This window comes from Marmota marmota, unplaced genomic scaffold (genome assembly GCF_001458135.2).
Source record: "Marmota marmota marmota unplaced genomic scaffold, marMar, whole genome shotgun sequence".
Classification (NCBI taxonomy): domain Eukaryota; kingdom Metazoa; phylum Chordata; class Mammalia; order Rodentia; family Sciuridae; genus Marmota; species Marmota marmota.
Genome location: NW_025999949.1, coordinates 8,693,856 through 8,713,388, shown reverse-complemented (window position 1 = coordinate 8,713,388; position 19,533 = coordinate 8,693,856).

Below are 19,533 nucleotides of genomic sequence, written 5' to 3'. Positions count from 1 at the left end.
GGGTGTCTGTGCCTCACCCCCCCTACCAGGATACCAACTGTTTCTGTCGCCGCTGGTATTGATGAAGTTCTCTCCTCCGCCGCTTTCTGATGACATCAGATCTCTACCATGTTGGTATCCTATGCGAATGGCAGCATTTCGTTCCCCTGTTCTATGGCTGAATGAGCTGCGGTCAGTCGAAAACAGGGATGGTGACGTCAGCTTTCCAACATGGTGGCCGCTGGCCTCCTCTGTGGTCTGACCGGTGTGGAGAACCGAGATGGACCGCTTCCTTCCCCCGTCTCGAACCCAGAATTCAGCCCTGAGTACGGTGCTTGCACGGCTGGCAGAAACTGCAGCGCTGTATCCCTGCGTCGCTATCTCCTCGTTTCCCAGCGCGCGCTGCAGACTCTAGCCGCGGGGCGATTTGCTGAATAAGCAGTGTTACCCTCCGTGCGACAAACCTCTCGCGTTTGAGTCCCCGTAGCCGATCCTCGTGCGATGGAAATCCTTCCTCCAGGTTCCGGAGCACCCCACTATTGCTGGAAATTCCTAACAAGATAGCCTTTAGCCGTCCTGACTTGTCATACTCCCACACAGTGAAGCAGCACACGGGGGCAATGCACTCCCCTCGCCGCCATCTTCCTCCTTCTTATTATATTTTGTCTTTAAATTTTTTTTAGTTGTAGATGGACACAGTAACTCTGTTATTTATTTACTTTTATGTGGTGCTGAGGATCAAACCTAGTGCCTCACATGTGCTAAGTGAGTGCTCTACCACTGAGCCACAAAAACAGTCCCTATGTTGTTTTTAATCTACTTCTATGCCACCATTCTTGCCTAAATCGACACCCATAATTTACATGAGTGTACAATAGCTTTTGAACTAGTCTTTCTATAAGCATTCATGATGATGATGATGATGATGATGATTACCACCAGGGATTGAACTCAGGGGCACTTAACCACTGAGCCAAATCCCAGCCTTTTTTTGTATTTTATTTAGAGACAGGTTCTCACTGAGTTGCTTAAGACCTCGATAAATTACTGAACCTGGCTTTCAACTCATGATTTCCTGCCTCAGCCTCCTGAGCTGCTGGGATTACAGGCATGTGCCACTATGCCTGGCTATGACCCTCCATGAAGAGTCAACAGTCTTCAAATTTAAATTAAATTATTTTTCTTCTCTGCTTAATAGATAGATAGATAGATAGATAGATAGATAGATAGATAGAACTGATGTAAAAGTTTTGTAAAACAATACCCCTTCTTAGTATATGCAATGATCTCTGATATTTTTATTCTATTTCACTCTATCTTATTGTATTTATTCTATTCTAGCCTAGTCTATTCTATTCTATCCTAATGTACATATGTTGATTATGTTCCATAGATTGATTTTATAACCTACTAACAGTATCAATCTACCTTTGAGAAGTTCTGTTCTAAAGAGCCACAATCCTCTATGCTTTGGTGTTTGCAATGCTGCCCCTCTGCCTGGGAATGAATTCCCTCCATATACATGTACTTCTGGTATTGTACTTCTTCAGAACTCAGCTATCAAAGAATTTTCCTTTCTCAAGATTGTCCTTATCTCCAGCTGAAGCTGGATTTTTGTTATAGTCTCAGTCTCATTTGTATTACTTACCTCACTTGTAGCTTTGTTATTATTTTTTCTAATTAGTTAGCTAAAGACTGTTCTAGAATTTCATTTTCATTTGTTCATTGGTAGTATCTGTCTTGTTCACTACTGAATCCTCAATGTCTGGCTCATATTAGGCTTTCAGTAAATTACTGAATGAATGAATATTGCTCAGAATGATATCATAGGGGAAAAAACATGGATTTGAAGGTAAAAGATTTAAAAAGAATCTGCTTGTGAGAAAAACCTTAATTTTCAGTCTGATATTATTGAGTGCTCTCAACCAAAACCATATATGATTCTTATTGTCTGATTTCCTAATCTGTCTAATGACATTTATTGCTTTGTGTGCCTGGCTATTAGAATTAAGCACTGAAATAAGTAAGTAAATAAAACAACAAGAAACTATCACAGCCCTTCTTTACATGAGTGCAAGTTAAGTTCTAGGGCAGACAGAAACTTAAAACAATATGGTATTATTGTATGTGGACACACTTAGACTTGCAAAATGCTGTAGGATACATTTTTGAAAAATGGTTTTAAGGTCTTTTGAAGATATTAAAGTTATCACGATATTACAACTTATGAAAATTTCAAAACATTTTCTCTTGGTCTTGGCTCTGTCTTGGTAATTTCAAAACATTTTCTCTTGGTCTTGGCTCTGTCTTGGTAATGGTGAGGTAAAAATGGAAAGAGATCAGACTAATGATCTCTCTCTCTCTCAGGTGTTTTCCTTTCAGCATCCTAGTGATCAAGAAAATAGCTGGACAGCATAACAAAGCTTTGAACTTCCAGATTCACAATACTCTGAACTTTTGTCATCTGCTAGCCTAGTGTTGATCCACAGATACTGTTACTGTTTTGCTTCCCAACTGGTGGGTGTGTGAACAAAGGAAAGTGGTACAGGTATTCTCAAATAACTTTAAGCACCTTGAAGAGGTCACTTTGGAAATAAACCCTGTTGGTTCTTGTGCCACTGTTAACCCAGGAGATGTTGAAAGCCTAAGTCAAGTTTGCTTCAGCAGTTAATCCCAGCAGTTAATACTGAGTAATAAAGACTAGCAGTAAGAAAAGTAGTCAAGGTCAGAGCCAAACTATCTGTTAGAGTGAAATGTTTAAAGCTTCCAAAGAGACTTCAATTAGACTCTTAAAAACAGGCCACTGTTTTGTGTGTTTCCCATGCAGAATTTACTCCTGCATTTTTAATTTTCAGAGATCAGGCCATCCTCTGGCAAAGTGTAAAGTTCCTGGAGAGGTAGCACAAACACTGTTCTATCTTGCTAATTTTTCATCTCATGTGTTTAATAAACTGTTTGACTGTTAGATCTGTAAGAAATAACATTAAGGGATCTCCTATTTTGGTTTTTAAAATTGTGTCTCTTGTACTGTCTTCCATTTACTCTGGGGAGATTGGGAGAACAGTGCCAGATTGATTGATTTTGTTTTTAAGTGTGGTGAAGACAATGAAGGGATGAGGAGAATGTTATTGGAAGTTGACATAGTGAACAGGGAAACAGTTTGGCCATGTAGGCACCATCTCAGGTAAATAAAGTATGTAGGTATGTGTAAGACTAATTGTTTAAGGGTATAACTCTTAGATTCTACTCTCATTGGTGCAAGAGAGCAGCTGTTTGAGGCCAGAAATATGATGTGTGCAGAATGACTTGGAGAAAAAAACAACTGGATCACAGAATTTAAAACAACTGAATCACTTATTTAATCAGGATTTAAAATCTAGCAATTCCTCTACAGGAATAAAATGCTACTGAGTTGCTCTTATTTGTGGATTTTTTTTTTATCTTGCCTCTATATTGCCCTTTTGGTACAGTAAGCATGATTTGTTCATCTTGTACTCTGCAAATGGTAAGCATAAAAATACTTAGTAGGTATTTACTTGCTCACCATCCATCCATTCAGGTAGACAGGCAATGTTTGGGAAATATTAAAACAGCAGCCTGACAAAAGGGGGGAAAAACATTGCTGTGAGGTACCTCTGGTTTTCTCTAATGAGAGACTATGAAACTTTCATTTCACTTTTAAAGACAAATGGTCTGCATAGAAAGGAAGCACATGATTAGTTGTATCTCTGTTTAGTTGACCAATAAGGTCAGAGCTGTTGGTCCATTTCTGCATAAGCCAGTAGCATTTCTCCACTCCTAGCCACAGATGTGTGCCTTGAATCTTTGCCATCTGTTTCCTAAGTGCATGCCTTTGGAAGTGAGGGAGACCCGAGGACTGCAGATAGATCAGCTGAAAAATCATTACAACTTTTAAAAACAAAGCATAAAGCATGAATCCCTTAATGGCAGTTCACAAGCTTTATTTTCGTGCTTTCAAAGGTCAATGCATTGATGCCACATATGCTGCTGTCCGATGCTATAGAATAGGAGAGAAACTTTGGAAACTGACAAACTTGAACATTGCAACTTCTGCTATCACTTTTGCCTAAAAAAATTAAGTTTCTGCTCCTGAGTTCATATAACCTGTCCTAGAAAATAATGGGTAGATGTGAATAATCTGATAATCTCATGGATTCAGAAATCTTTAAAAGTTCTACATAATTAGTAGACCTCATATTTTAATGGATAACATTATTAGACAATGTATTTAGTTGCCTACCCAAAACTCCCTTGCTCTGGATTTATGCCCAGTTCTTTGAGAATTTGTAGAACTCAAATGAGAGACCTAACAATCAATAACACTTCTTATTTGCTTCATATTTTCACTTTTACTTAACACTTACCTATAATATTTACATTATTTCATGTGAATTTCAAAACAACTTTGTAATATTTATTGGTTGTTAGTCTTTGGATTTATCTACTTAGTCATTTGGCAGCCATTAGAAACTTAAAAGCATATTCCCCATAATAAAATCATTTCATTTGTAAGGTGCTACATTGTCTTACTAGATAACGGAATGAGATTTTAGGTGAAATATCATTTATTGAAGTTAAAAGTAACAATAAAAACAGTTTGTTTCCTTCTGGAGCATCTGAGGGGGAAAAAAGTTTAAAAAACAAAAACCTCTTTGGCATCTCTGACTATTTGAATAGACAACACAGAAGAACTGTGAGTTTTTTCTTTTTTCTTTCAGTTAAATTATCCTAAGAACACTCTGCTCCAACACAGGAATGCCAGTGGAACAAGAGATGGTAACACAAGATGCACCAGGAGACTCGAGGGTTTTTTTGTATTTGAAACTTATATTCTACTATAATGACTAAATTGTAGAGAAGCAAAACTGTGTGTGTGTGTGTGTGTGTGTGTGTGTGTTTAAATTTACGCAATGTTTTTTTGGTTCTGTCTTCTAGGAGTGAACAAACTCCTTTTGTTTCATGTTTGCTTGTTTGTTTTTAAATGTTCACTCTTGAATTTTATGCAATAATGTAAGAGAAAAGAAAATAAACAATAAAATTACTGATTTTGATTTTAATTCAAAATATGTTAACTATATTAGAACAATGTATTTCCTCAAAATAAAACCGGCAAAGGTATATACAGATATAAAATAGTATGTAGTACTTTTCCCACATTATGTATTTAATTGACAGGATATCTTTTAATCTTTAAACTTTTTTCCTGCATTCTTATTAGTGCATTATAGGTGCAGATCGGATGCAATTTATTGTCATATATTTAATCTTTATTATAAATAAAAATGAAGCCAGTACAATGATTATTACTAACACTAGCAAATTAAGTCTTAGTATTCAAAAGAACAGATTTCTTCTTATTAACTTGATTTTGATTTTAATTCAAGAATAATTATGTTGGGTTCTGATGTGTGACTGGACAAAAAAAAAACATGCAGTTGTGTGTTTTGGCATATTTTTAAAATTTTTTTTATTTTTTCAGTGGTACTCATGATAACCAACAAAGGAAATTTAGATTGGAAGGCCTTTTTCTGTACTAGATTCTAATCCTCATTCTGAGAAAAATTTCCACACCTCTTGGTGGCTTTTGCTTAGACTTTATGTATATGCGTGTTGATGACTTTTAGTAGTGGATAACAGGGACATGGAATTTTGAAGAATACGCTTTGGGAACAAAATCAGATACCTGTACAATACCATGTTCCTTTCTAGCTTTCTTGTTACCAGAAAAAGTCTAGATTTTACTATCAGAAATGTGGGTGTTGTGCAATGAACACAGCACTGTTGTGCAATAATTAAAGAATTTTTAAACTGAAGATTAAATTGGAATGTTGTTATAAACATAAGGGGAATGGCCAACATTTTTCTTTGTATCAAAAGAAAACTCATTTCTAAAAATAGGCATCCTCTTTGTGATGGCCCTTTAAAATACTTTTAAGTGATTCCAGTCACAGATGAGTTGATGGGTCTGCAGCATGTTACCATCAGTGGTTTGCTCTTTGATCCTGTAGCCTGTAATCAGGTGTGCATCAACAAGAAGAAAGCATTGGCATAGTGATGTCCCAGCTAGACTCTGCCTCTCTCTGAAAGTGAGCATGGCAGGACTAAAACATATTGCTGGTCCTGAGGTTTGCTTTGGTGTATGAATTTAAGGAAATAACAGTTAAAGTCATTTCCTAGTTCCAAACTTTATTTTATAAAATTAATGTAAACATGGGCCTTTCTAGGGTTACCAAGTTTGAAAATCACATTGGTTAAAAAAAAAAAAAAGTGTTTTTAATATATTTCATGTTTTAACTTTCCCAGAAATCAGAATTAAGGAAAAAGGACTGAGATGTTACCTAGTTTTTTAAGTGTACTTATTGACCTTTGTAATTTAATTTTTTCTAAAGTGAAATTGATTTAGTATAATCTCAACATCCACTTTTCTTTACTGAGAGTTATGGATATTGTCTTAAGAAGTACAAATGTACTTTTTATTCCACCTTCCACCCCCACTCCAATCCATATCACTGTCACTTCTGTTATTTATGAAGACCCCAGACTTTGTTTTGTTCTTTCCTGTCCTTTTGCTTTCCCAATCAAAACTATCAAAAGCACAGCTAAAACTTAGTAATTAGGAACTAGATTTGAATCCTTCTTTGCCATTTATAAGCTTACTTAGCGTATTTACTTAATATTTCTAATAAATATTTCTAATACCTATATTGTAGGTAGATTATGAGAATAAATGAAACAATTCACATAAAATGATTAACATGCAGGTTTGTCCACATTCTACCTCATCTCTCCCCAACCCTCCCTCCTCCTCCCATGAGTGCTTGTCCCAGGGTGAGCATGTAATAAGTAGTTTTCCTTATTATAAAACTACCCCTTCCTCTTCACTAATAAAACCTTATCTTCTTTTCTTACCTAGAACCCTCAATTTAGCTAATTGGTTGCTATGTCTTATTTTTCTTTAAAGTGAAGTTCTATATTCATTGGCTTGAGTTTATAAAAGCACAGTTTTAAAATCAAATTATAAGTTTAGAATTAGAAAATGGAACATTGCAAAATTACTGTTAATCTTGTTAGATTTTGCTTTCTCATCATATCTAGTTGCTGTCTTCATTAACAGAAAAATTTGAATACATTTCTGTGTTAGTCAGTTTTTCATCACTGTGACCAAAATATATGACAAGAACAACTTAGAAGAGGAAAAGTTTATTTTGGCTCACAGTTTCAGAGGTTCAGTCCAGTGCTCTGGGCCAGAGATGAGGCAGAACATCATGGCAGAAGAACATGGTGGAGGAAAGCTGTTTAGCTCATGACAGCCAGGAAGCTGAGAGAGATGAAGGGACTGCAGGGAAGATAAACTCTTCCATGCCAGCCTCCAATGACCCACCTCTTCCAGCCATATTCCACCTGCCTAGAGTCATACCCAGTAAGTCCATTCAAACTAAGATGGACTGATAACATTACAGATTTAATAATCCAATAATTTCACCTCTGAATATTCCTGTATTAACACAGGAACTTTGGGGATACACTTCTTCTCTAACCCATAAGAATTTTTTCAAATGACTTAGGGAATGTATATAAGCTGTTTTACTTAAAAATATTGTTAAAACTTTGCCTTGTGCAGGCACTATGATTTAAGTGTTTTCCAACATTATCCTATTTAATTCTTAAATAACCTATGAAATGCTTACTATTGTAATTATCCAGTTTACAGAGAAGAAAACAAACACGTCATGTGCAAGATTATAAAGCTAGTGGGCAGTAGTGTTTTGATTCCAGGACATGCACTCTTAAACACTCACCTATACTAACTGCCCCTGCCCCAACCAGGCTTCCAGGAATAACATGGAAATCCACCTTTCAAAAGAGAAAAAAAACTCAACTCTTTGATAATAGTACTGAATCTGATAAGAAATCTTACTGTTGGTTTTTCTCCCTTTTTTATGGATAGCCAGCAAAGTTTTCTCATTCATTGACTAGAAAACAAGGGCAAATGTCTGAAGTATGACCTCTGAATTGAGGACACTCAAAATCATGACCTATGAGAAAGAAATAGAATATGGAGACAGCTCTGAGAAGACACTGGAGGGAATGAAAACTTTCAAACGTTCAAAGGTCGTACATGTGACGACCTTGTGAAGAAGGATTAGATACAGCCTTTATTGCTCAATAAGGCAGAATTAAAACAATTTCTTGGAGATAGTTGGATGAGAACTTTCTAACAATTAAAGCTCTCACCATTAGAAGTCATGTTCTGAAAAATAATAACAAGACCTTTGCTGGTCAGACTGTTTCTACTCATCTTCCGCTCAGAGATTGTATACTTTCCAGGGAAAGAAAAGCAACTCATTTTTTGTAAGAATGTTGGAGACTTTCAAGTGTGTTCATTTGGCCTATAAGACTATAAGGTGAAAAGTATATTTTTTTAAAAAGTAAGATTATAAACTTAATACATAAAACAATTGTATTTCCATAAAACCTAATCCCACCTTTTAGTGACAAGTATCTGGTATGTTAGTTTCTATTTTTGATAATTAAAAACCAATATTATAAAACATTAAATTAAAAAAGTATAAAGAGAAATATAAGTAAAAGGCAAAAGAAAAAATCCATAATCCCTTACATTATCATCACTTATATTTTAAGCTATTTTTCCTTATAGTCCTTTATTTCACTACTTTTATATTTTATAATTTTTAGTAAAACTGGCATTTTATCAGTTTTTATAGACCATTTCTTTTACATAGTATTACGGGCAATACTTTTTTATTTTAATATATCAAATGTGTGAGACTTATGAGTCTATTTTATGAATGAGTGGTAATATATTTAACCAATTTTGAAAATAAATTATTCACAAATAATTATGTAGGCAATGGTATATTATCATTAGTAACACTATAATGAATATATTTGTGTATTATTAATTATCCAAGTACTAATTGTGTTTCTAGAATTCATGTTTACCCCCAAGGGTCTTAACATGAATGGCCTAATTGACGTTTATCACCTATCAATTCACTTTCTCACAGTCACTATGTGAGATTGGACCTTGGTTTTCAATGTTTAATGAAGTATGATTGACAGATTATATAGGCCATTTTAAATTTGTACTTTTTAAAATACAATTGCAACTCTATTTTGAGTTCATATGTCTGATGGCAAATTACATTTTTTCTTTATATCTATTCACATTTCCCCTCATTGTTCAGCTATATTTTTAAGAAAATTACTCACAGGAACACACATTTCTTTATATGTTAAAGATTTAAACCTTTATTATACATACTATATATACATATATAGATCTTTCACATTAGTTCTTCCTCAGAGGCTTTGTATCAGACAGGGTTCAATCACAGAGAGTAGAACCACTATGGAACACATACACTTGCTTAACATTTGATCTCCTATCATTGTAGTAGCTGGTTAAATAATCTGTGAAAAGCGCTGTCTTCACATCTGATGATGGAGCTAGGAGTTCACAGGACAGGTAACCTGGAAGGGAAGATGTGGGTAACATGGGAAGAGCAAGGACAAGATAAACCAGGTATCTTATATCATTTATTTTCGATGATTAGAAACCAAGATCTTTATGTTAATTTCTGTTTTTCTGCTTTTGGTGTTGTGGTGTGGATCACTTTTGGACTTGGGCCAAACACACACCTGGTCCAGGAGTCAGAGCCACTGAAGAAGGATGCATTCTAGACTCCAACTCATACAGAGTGATAAGTCAGCTGATAAAGTGTTCACTACAAAAATTTTATTTCTACCTCCAAATCTCGTCTAAGAATTTCTCTTGTCCATGCCAATGGGAACTATAAAAGAAAGTGGACACATTGTGAAACCATCACCATCTGTATTTTTTCTAGTTTTATGAAGTTACTTTGCTTTTTTAAATTTTTCAATTTATTTTAATTAGTTATATATGACAGTAGAATGCACTTCAATACATCATATATAATGGAGTATAATTCCTCATTCTTCTGACTGTACATGATGTAGAATCACACTTGTCTTATAGTTATACATGTACATAGGGTAATAATGTCTGATTCATTCTACTGCCCTTCCTACCTCTAAACCCTCTCCCCTCACTTTACTCTCTTCTGCCTAATCTAAAGTAACTCTTCTTCCCCCGCCCCACCCCTCAATTGTGAATTAGCATCCACATGTCAGAGAAAACATTCAGCTTTTGGTTTCTTGGGACTGACTTATTTCGCTTAGGATATTCTCCAGCTCCATTCATTTACTGGCAAATGCCATAATTTCATTCTTCTTTAAGGCTGAGTAATATCTCATATTTTTTTAATCAGTTCATCTGTTGAAGTGTACCTAGGTTGGTTCCATAGTTTAGCTGTTATGAATTGAGCTGCTATAAACACCTTTGCAAAATTAGCCTCTCCATTCATGGACATGGTATGCTTCTACATTCAAATCTTATTTGATAAAAGGAGTCATAAGTTTGTCATATAAGTCCTACATAATTTCATAAATTCTTATAATTTTGTCATATAAGTCCTACATAATTAGGTTTATTTTATGTTTCTTGCTTTCAGAGCAAATAGAATAATCTTTACTATTACTTGTTAGTTGAGAGAAATTTACTTTCAGCATGTGTATGTTTCATCACTTGGCAAATTTTTTTTTTAATTTTAGAACTTTGTAAAATTTATTTTCACTAGTTTTCTGAGAGAGAGATCAACATCTTAGACTAGGTGATTTCTACATTCATGCCATTTATACCTCTCCTCCGGGGATTTTTGTTAACCATTCCTTTGCTTTTCTTAAGTTTTTATACCAACAATCTGTACCACTAAACAACACATTGTTAGGTGTTGGCTGGGGGGTTTTTTTGTGTGTGAATATGAATGAAATAATACTGTATGTACTTTTCTATGACTGATACTCTGTGCCTGACTCTAGATTTTGAGATTTGTCCATGTGAATGCACATAATTATTGCCTACTCATTACACCCTGTATGGTGATCCCTACTCATTACACCCTGTATGGTGATCCCTGTGGAAGTATCCCACAACTTACATACATCCACTTCATCTATAATGGACATTTAAATTGCTAGGTTTTTACTTTATGTAAAATGCCACTGTAAATATTTTTACACATCTCCTAGTGCACATACACAAGAGACACCATTAGTCTATACCTCGTAGGACAATTGGTGGACTATAATCTTTGCATATGTCCAATAACTATGTAATGCCAACATTTTATGATTGTATCGATATTTAATTTTACTAAGAGTAGATAAAAGTTCCTTTTGTTTTCCACTCTAATTAGCACTTGGTACTGACATACCCTTGAATTTGTACCAGTCTGGTGAATGTAAATTGTTATCTCACTGGGATTTTAATTTGCATTTCCCCGATTTATCAATTAGATTGCACATGTTTGGTTGTGCATTTTTGTGTTTCTGTTCCTTTGAAGTCCATCTTATCCCCCATCCCCAATTTTCTTATTTGATTGTGTTTTAAAAATAATCATAATGTTATTTTTTATTTCTTTTTTTATATTTTTACATCTTTTTTTATTGGTGCCTTATAGTTGTACATGATGGTGGGATTTGGTGTTACACATCCATACTTGCACACAATATAACAATATCATAATATTCTTTAGATATTTTTGGTACATGATTCCTCATTGGAATAATTTGCTGTTATCTTTTGCTTGCTTTATGAAGTCTTTTGATAAACATAAGTTCTTAATTTTAGCAGAGTTATACTTAAAAATCTGTTCCTTTTACTAGGACTTTGTGTTTTATTTAAGAAATTCTTTACCACATGAGGTCATAAAAATATTCTTCTGTATTGTCTTTAGAAATTTTATAGTTTGTCTTTTATATTTAGTTGTGAAATCCACCTGGAATTGAGTTTTGCATATAATTTGTTACATATAGATGCTAGGTAACACTATCTCTGTCATATAGTGAATGACCACCAAAACATTTGTTTCTAAAATCTTTATTCTCTTATCATTCTAGTACTTGTTTCTTACTTAATCACATTGTCTCAGAGAATAAGTCCTGAGATTCTAAACCCTCCAAGTTCATTGAGAATTGCTATATGTACATGGTCAGTTTTACTAAATGCTTCATGTTTGCCTGATAAAAAGTGCATTCTACAGTCAGTGGGTGAATTCTGCAGGCTAACATAGGTAAATCATATTAATTCTGATATTCAAATTGTCTGTGTCTTTTATTTTGCTAAATCTACCAATTACTGAGTATTAAAATCTTGCACTTTTATGGAAGATTTGTGTATCTCTTCTTGCTGTTATCTTGTCTACTAATTGTTGCTTTACATGTTTTGAGGCCATGTTATTAAGAGTATACAAGTTTAGGGCTATTAACTTCCTAGCATTAGTATGTAATGAACCTCTTTATTTTAATAATGCTTTTCATCATAAAATCTATTGTGTCTAACATTAATATAGTGATCCCAGTTTTCTTTTAAACATTTCCTGGTATTTTTTCTTTTTCTTTTTAAACTTTTATAGTCTTATGTAAATTATGTAAATAATTTTTTCTTAAGTATGTTCTGATTATCTTTACCTTTTAATAAGAGTGTTTAGTGCAGTAGGATGAATTTTTAATTACTATTTACATACTATTTATATATATAACTACCATATATGTATAAATGTTTTTATATTAGTATTTGTATAAATATACATTTTAATTGCTATAAATACATATTTGGGTTTCTTAACATTTATTTTGTGCTTCCTCTCTGTTTCATCTTTTCTGTTTTTTTCCTCTTTTTTTAATCTTCTTTTCCAAGTGATTATTTTTTCTTCATTATTCTGGATCAATCTTATTAATAATTGCTGTATCTATCGAATAATAAAAGGTATTATTCTTGGAGTTCCAGTAGATATTTTGGCATATTAATTTAATTTTATATATTACATTGATATACTTCAGCATATTAATCAAGATCTAGATTTAATTAAAATATTTACTCCTCTCCTGAACAATACATGAAACTTTGCAGTTGATTTCAGCCACCTATCCTCCATTTATAGCCTATAAATGAGTTTTATTTATAACTTCTTTTCATTACAAAGACATTAGTATTATTGTTTTATACTGTTAGTGTATGCTTGAATTTATCCATATAACTTTTTCTTATTGTACCTTAAGTTTTTCACTAGAGATCATATGTGCCATAAAGCACATATTTTGGAATTTCCTTTGGTGATATTTTGTTGGTGGCAAATTCACTGTTTTTGCTTCTCAGAAGACATTTTTATTTAACTTTCACTTTAAATAAGTTTTTAGTTATAAAAATTTCTGGGTACAGAATTTTGGTTGACAGTTCCTTCTCTTAGCAAAATTGAAAACATTTCACAGATGTCTGGGTTCCTCTGTTGCTATGAAAAATTTGCTTTCAGTGTGACTTCTGATTCTTCAAAGATCATTTATTTTTTTCTTTTTGGTTCTCTTAAGTTCTCTTTATCTTTGATGTTCTGAAATTTCATTATGAAATGTAGGTGTGATTTTTTTCTTTTAACTTTACTTAAAAATTGTTGAGTTATTTCAATCAGTAGAAGGTGACTTTAGTTGCTTTTAGAAAAATTCTCAACCATTATGTCTATTTTGCTTTATACCTGATATAATTTTTTTCCTAAAACTTTTTATTTATGTATCACATTCCTATCAAAAGAGTGCATTAGAAATCTAATGCTGTATATTATATCATCCCCAAACTTCATTGTGGCTTAAAACAACAATAATCATTTATCCCTCATTGTTTTTGTAGGTCACATTCAGGATGAACTCAGCAGGTTGGATTTTATTTGGGATCACTCATGAAATTACAATCCTGTGTTAGTTGAGACTGCAAGTAATCTGAAGGCTTGAGAAGTGTTGCAGGACCCACTTTCATGATGGCTGTATGGGGTTGGAGGAGAAAATTACTGAATATCATGTTTTCTTTGTTTTTGTTGTTGTTTGTTTGTTTGTTTGTTTGTTTGTTTGTTTTGTACTGGGGATTGAACTCAGGGGCTTTTACCACTGAGCCATATCCCCAGCCCAATTTTGTATTCTATTTAGAGACAGGGTCTCACTGAGTTGCTTAACACCTAGTTTTTGCTGAGGCTGGCTTGATCCTCCTGTCTCAGCCTCCTGAGCCTCTGAGATTATAGGTGTGCCCCACCATACCCATCTTTTCTGGCTAGGAGAAGACAGACCCACCTGGGGCTAGTGATATCTTAAATACTTAAGGGCTCTAGCTGGAACATGCCTTTGATATGCAGACTAACCAATCCAGAGCCATATCTTTTCTATTAAGCCCTGCACTCCAGGAGGCAATATTTCTCCACTTTAATGATCTCAAGGGCTGGGTAACAGTTAACTAGGGACCACCCTTCCAGCTTAGAATTTACTGAAATTACTTAAACTAGCCAATCCTAAACTGTTTACCCTGTCCTGCCTGCATTTTCCATAGAGAAATGCCAATAGGCATTTAAATCTTCCCTTCACTTGTCTTCTGCCTCTTGACCACCTTGGTGTCCTTCTCATGTGGTCCTACATAAGGGCTCTCCTTCTGTTTTTAGGACCTGTGAGCATAATAAACTTTGTTTTTCTGAGTCACTTCTCTGTCTACTCTATGGCTGTACTCAAATGACCAGCTCATGAAAAAACAAAACAGTGTCACTTGGTATTGGCTATACGGTGGGGATCTTGATTTGTCTCCTTCTGGATTTATCTCCAGAGCTGCTTGGGTGTCCTCATGTCATGGCAGCTAAAGAGAACCTTCAACTCAACTTTCTTTTTTATGGCGTATACTTCAACTGACACTTTTTCTGTTTTGTTAAAGTCTTAATTGCTTTCTTATCCTCATAGGAACTTAAAATTTTACTAAAGTAATTTATCCACTGTTTTCTCCCTTCTTATTATCTGATTTTCTGGCATATATTTGATGTTTTTATGCTTTATGTTTCCCAGACCAAATGATCTAAGAGAGCAAGGTATGTGCTGCATTGCTTTTTACAATCTGGCTTTCAGGCACACACCATCACTTCTTCCATATTCCTTTGCGCAAGGCAGTCACAAAGTTCACCCAGGTTGGAAGAGTAAACACAAAGCCTACTTCTCAGTGGAGGAATGTAATTCTCACATTATAAGAGGAATGTGGGGGCTGGGGTACACTTAGATGTGGCCATCTTCTGAAAATACTATATGCCACAAAGAGTTTCCATTTCGTTTGAACCTGGAGAGATCCCTCTTGGGATCCTCTATTCTGCCTTATCTTCAGACCTCATTTTCGGGGCCTACTGTGCCACTCTTATCATGGCTTTTCTTTTACTCTTATTCTGGATTGGATCTCTAGTTTCCTTGTCCCCTCCCTTCCTTCCTTCCTTCCTTCCTTCCTTCCTTCCTTCCTTCCTTCCTTCCTTCCTTTCTTTCTTTCTTTTTTTCCTAGATTATTCTCCAGCTTTCCTAGAATATGGAAAATATGTCCTTTAGTGTCATCCATAGACAGTTTACATATGTTTAAAAATAATTTAATCTACACATGGAATTTTTCCCTGAGAAAGATCAGTTTTTTATTCATTTGGACATGACCTGGTTTATCTCCTCAGAATAGTTCTCCAATGAATTCTTTTGCCAAATTTGATAGGCTTTTTTTGTGTGTGTGTGGAGACTGCTCTGGTTACTTTTCCCCCCTGTCACCTACCTTCTCCAGTCTTCATCACCAGAACCTGGTGGGAATCTTATAAGCTAAAATCTACAGGTGTTGTTGCTCTTTTTGGACTGGATCCTCAAAAGTTTTTAATTCCCAATCTAGTCTACACTCAGCCTCAACTAATTTGTCAATGTATCATTTATGTGTTCTACCAGTTCCTGTTTCCAATGACATTCACTTTGGTTAAGTTGACCTGAATCCTCTATGTTCACTTGTTTCTACAGTTTGGGGGTGATGTTTCATCCTATGACCTCATTTCTTTGAGGATTACCACAAAAGACATTGATTTTCAGTTTGTTCAGTTTTTCTCTTGCTGTGAAGGTGTGAGTGATGACTTCTAAGCTCTTTACACATCAGAGAAGTAACTGGAAGTCCTAACTTGTCTTTTGATCTTTTGTTTGAATTTTTCATTCTATTTTATTTTGAGTTTTAGGAGTTCTCTCTTATTTTTCTCCATCATGTTCAATAACACTCATTTTTTCAAAACTGTGGTAACTTATCTTTCTGGTTTCAATCTGGAGGAGTTTTTTATAAGTTTGTTTGTTTATTTGTTGAAATTTTCTTTTGCTCTTTGCTTTGTCTTTCTTTTGGTAAAGTGATTTCCATTCTCTATTCTTCTGGGGTTTCTTTTTTTGTTGTTGTTTCCATCCATTTTATTTCTCCTGCCACTCAGATGGCAAATGAAACTGTGGGAATGGAAGAAATTGCCTAGTAACAGGTTGAGAGAGGATCTTGCTTTGAGAAACTCCAATATTTTATAGTCTGATAGAGATAAAAACATTATTTTTGTAGCTTCTTGTATTCAATGTTAGTTCATTAATTTTATTCATTTATTTCACTAATAAAGGTTATATATTTTTCTTTTTCTTTTTTGGTATTAGGGATTGAACTCAGGGGCACTCAACCACTGAGCCACATCCCCAGCCCTATTTTGTATTTTATTTAGAGACAGGGTCTCACTGCTGAGCCCCCTCACCATTCCTGAGGCTAGCTTTGAATTCACAATCCTCCTGTCTCAGCCTCCTGAACTGCTAAGATTACAGGCATGTGCCACTATGCCTGGTTTATATTTGTCTTTTTGATAAATTTGACTGTATTTCATAAATTTTGACTCAATATAAGTACTTTAATTTTGAGGCAGTTGGGGTCTTTTGTTTGAAATTCTATTATTAGTTTACAAACTTTTTGCTTTGTAATTTAGAAATTATCCTGATGTGACTTGTTTTTGCAGAATGTATTTATATTAATTTTACTTGAATACTTTAAAAAATGGTATGAAGTGCTGGGTATGATGGTGTCACCTATAATACCAGCTACTCTGAGGCAGGAGGATCACAAGTTTAAGGCCAGGCTGGGAAACTTAGAAAGACCCTATCTCAAAATAAAATTTTAAAAAGGGTAGGAATATAGCTCAGATGTACAATGCCCCTGAGTTCAATCCCCTAGTACTGCAAAAGCAAACAAATAAATACATAGTATGTACTCTTCGTGGAGTGCATAGGTAATTAAATATTTTGCATTTTTTTGAGGCATGATTGATAAAAATTGTATATATTTACAGTGGAAAACATATTGATTTAGTATGTGTTGTGAAATGATTATCACAATTAAGCTAATTGACATATCCATGCCTTTACATAATTTGTGTGTGTGTATGTTGAGAATATTTAAGATTTGCTCTCCTAGCAATTTTCAAGTATATATGCAATGTATATTGATTAGCATCAACATGCTGTAGTATAGAGCTCCAGAATTTATTCGTCCTTTCTCACTGAAACTGTACACTTTGACCAATATTACCCATTTCCTCCCTCTCTCCAGCCCCTGATAATTACCTGCTTCTGTGAATTTGACTTCTTTCAAGCAGGATCATACAGGTAATATAATGGCTAATAGGTTGATCCAATTTCTATGCTCTTATTTGTTTTTCTATTTATTTGATATGTTTCTGAATTTATAATAGCATGTTAAAATTTTCTATCTAAATTTTATTTCTATGTATTTCTCATATATTTTAACAGTTTTTATTTTTTACATTTTGGTGCTATATAATTTGATATGTACACTTCTTTAGTTGTTATTGTTCTTTTTAATGTATTAAGTCCCTCCCACATACACATATTTATCTTTTGCCCTTTTATTATATTTATGAATTTCCCTTTTTATTAAATAATCTCCTGATACTTGTTTTATGTATATTTGCTTCATACATTTTTAATCATCTGTTAATTTTTTTAGTTGTTCCTCTCGTCTGAAGAAATTGTCTATTATGTTTTTAACTAATCTGTCTTTATTTTTAAATTGAAGTAGTTTCAGTGTTGTTTATATGTCTATTTTTATATAGTTAAATGAATACTGCATATATAATTTTTATTATATTCTGAATTTTGACAGTTTTCTTTGTTAAAAGTCTTCTTATAATTATAGTGAATGATGTTGGCATAGTGTAATTTTTCCATAAACTTTCTATTATTAGGCATTAGATTGTCCCTTTTGTTGTAACTGTTTCAAGATATCCAATGAATTTCTCTGGATTTTCATTTAGGATAGATTCTCAGAAAAGGAATTAATGAGTCAAAGTATACAAACATTTACAATAAGGCTTTTGATATATAATTCCACTTTTTATTAAATTTATTCTTCTACCATTAGTGACTGGGACTGAACTTAAACAAATATATTAGAGTTTATATACTCCAAGTATCACCCCTTAAAGTGTTGATTCTATACAGATGAATGTTTATGTAACATGCTCCAAACACTGAGAGTCTTCTTTAAAAGTTCCCTTCAAAGCCTGAAGCCTAACCTTCTTTCTATTTTCACTTGTGCAATCTTAACTTTTGAGAGTAGATTTCATTTTAGAAATAGAAGTCTTTTATAATCATGTCTTATGACTTACATGATGAATAAACTGGATAATACTGCCTTTAATGAAAGTCCTAGTATATGTCTCCCAGAATGAGCCAGGATATTGACCATAATCTCTCTGACTTCCAAAACTATGTACTTAACCAATGGTCTTACAATCAGCAAGTAAGTATTTATTGAGTATCTATTGTATTCTAGGCACTGTTAGGTAATAAGGACGAATAAAGGCCAAAACAGACATGCTTTGGTTTTTCTTCTGATAAAAGTCTAATTTATATGGAACTGTCTTCTTTAAGTTATACTCTCTTAGACATATTTATAATGGTACTTCTAAAAAGCCATCTATTAACTTGGTAGAAAATATATATATATATATATATAACCTTTTGGTAGTATAATTTCCTTAAAAGTAGAAGACATTATTTCTTTTTATCTCTCAACTGCTGTGCATTTAGTGTTGTGCAGTTAGTACTTGCACTAATGGATGTATGATTTTATATTAACTGCTTTCATTCAAACTCAAGCATTGTAGTTTATCATCTAGATTGAAATTTATATACTACTTAACTTTAAGTGGTATATTAGAGAAGGTGTGTTTATACTGCAGTATATAGCTTCTTTAAGGATATTTAAAAAGCAATAAAAGAGTAGGAAAATTAATCAAATCTCATGAAACTTCAAGGTAAATTTCTATTTGTAAGTAAAACTATATTCAAATAAAAGTGGAATTATAATAAACATTTCTTAAAACTTCTTGTATTCCACCACATTTATCTTCTTGACTTGATTTGGATAATTATAACCATAGCTTAAAATACAAATGAGTCCTTTAGAATCTAATATAATGGTGGCATTGCTTTCAACTTTATGGAAACAGAAGAAGAAATTGGTCTTAGACATACAGAAATTACTTAGTCATAAATTTTATGGCCTTCAGAAAGAGGATGATCATT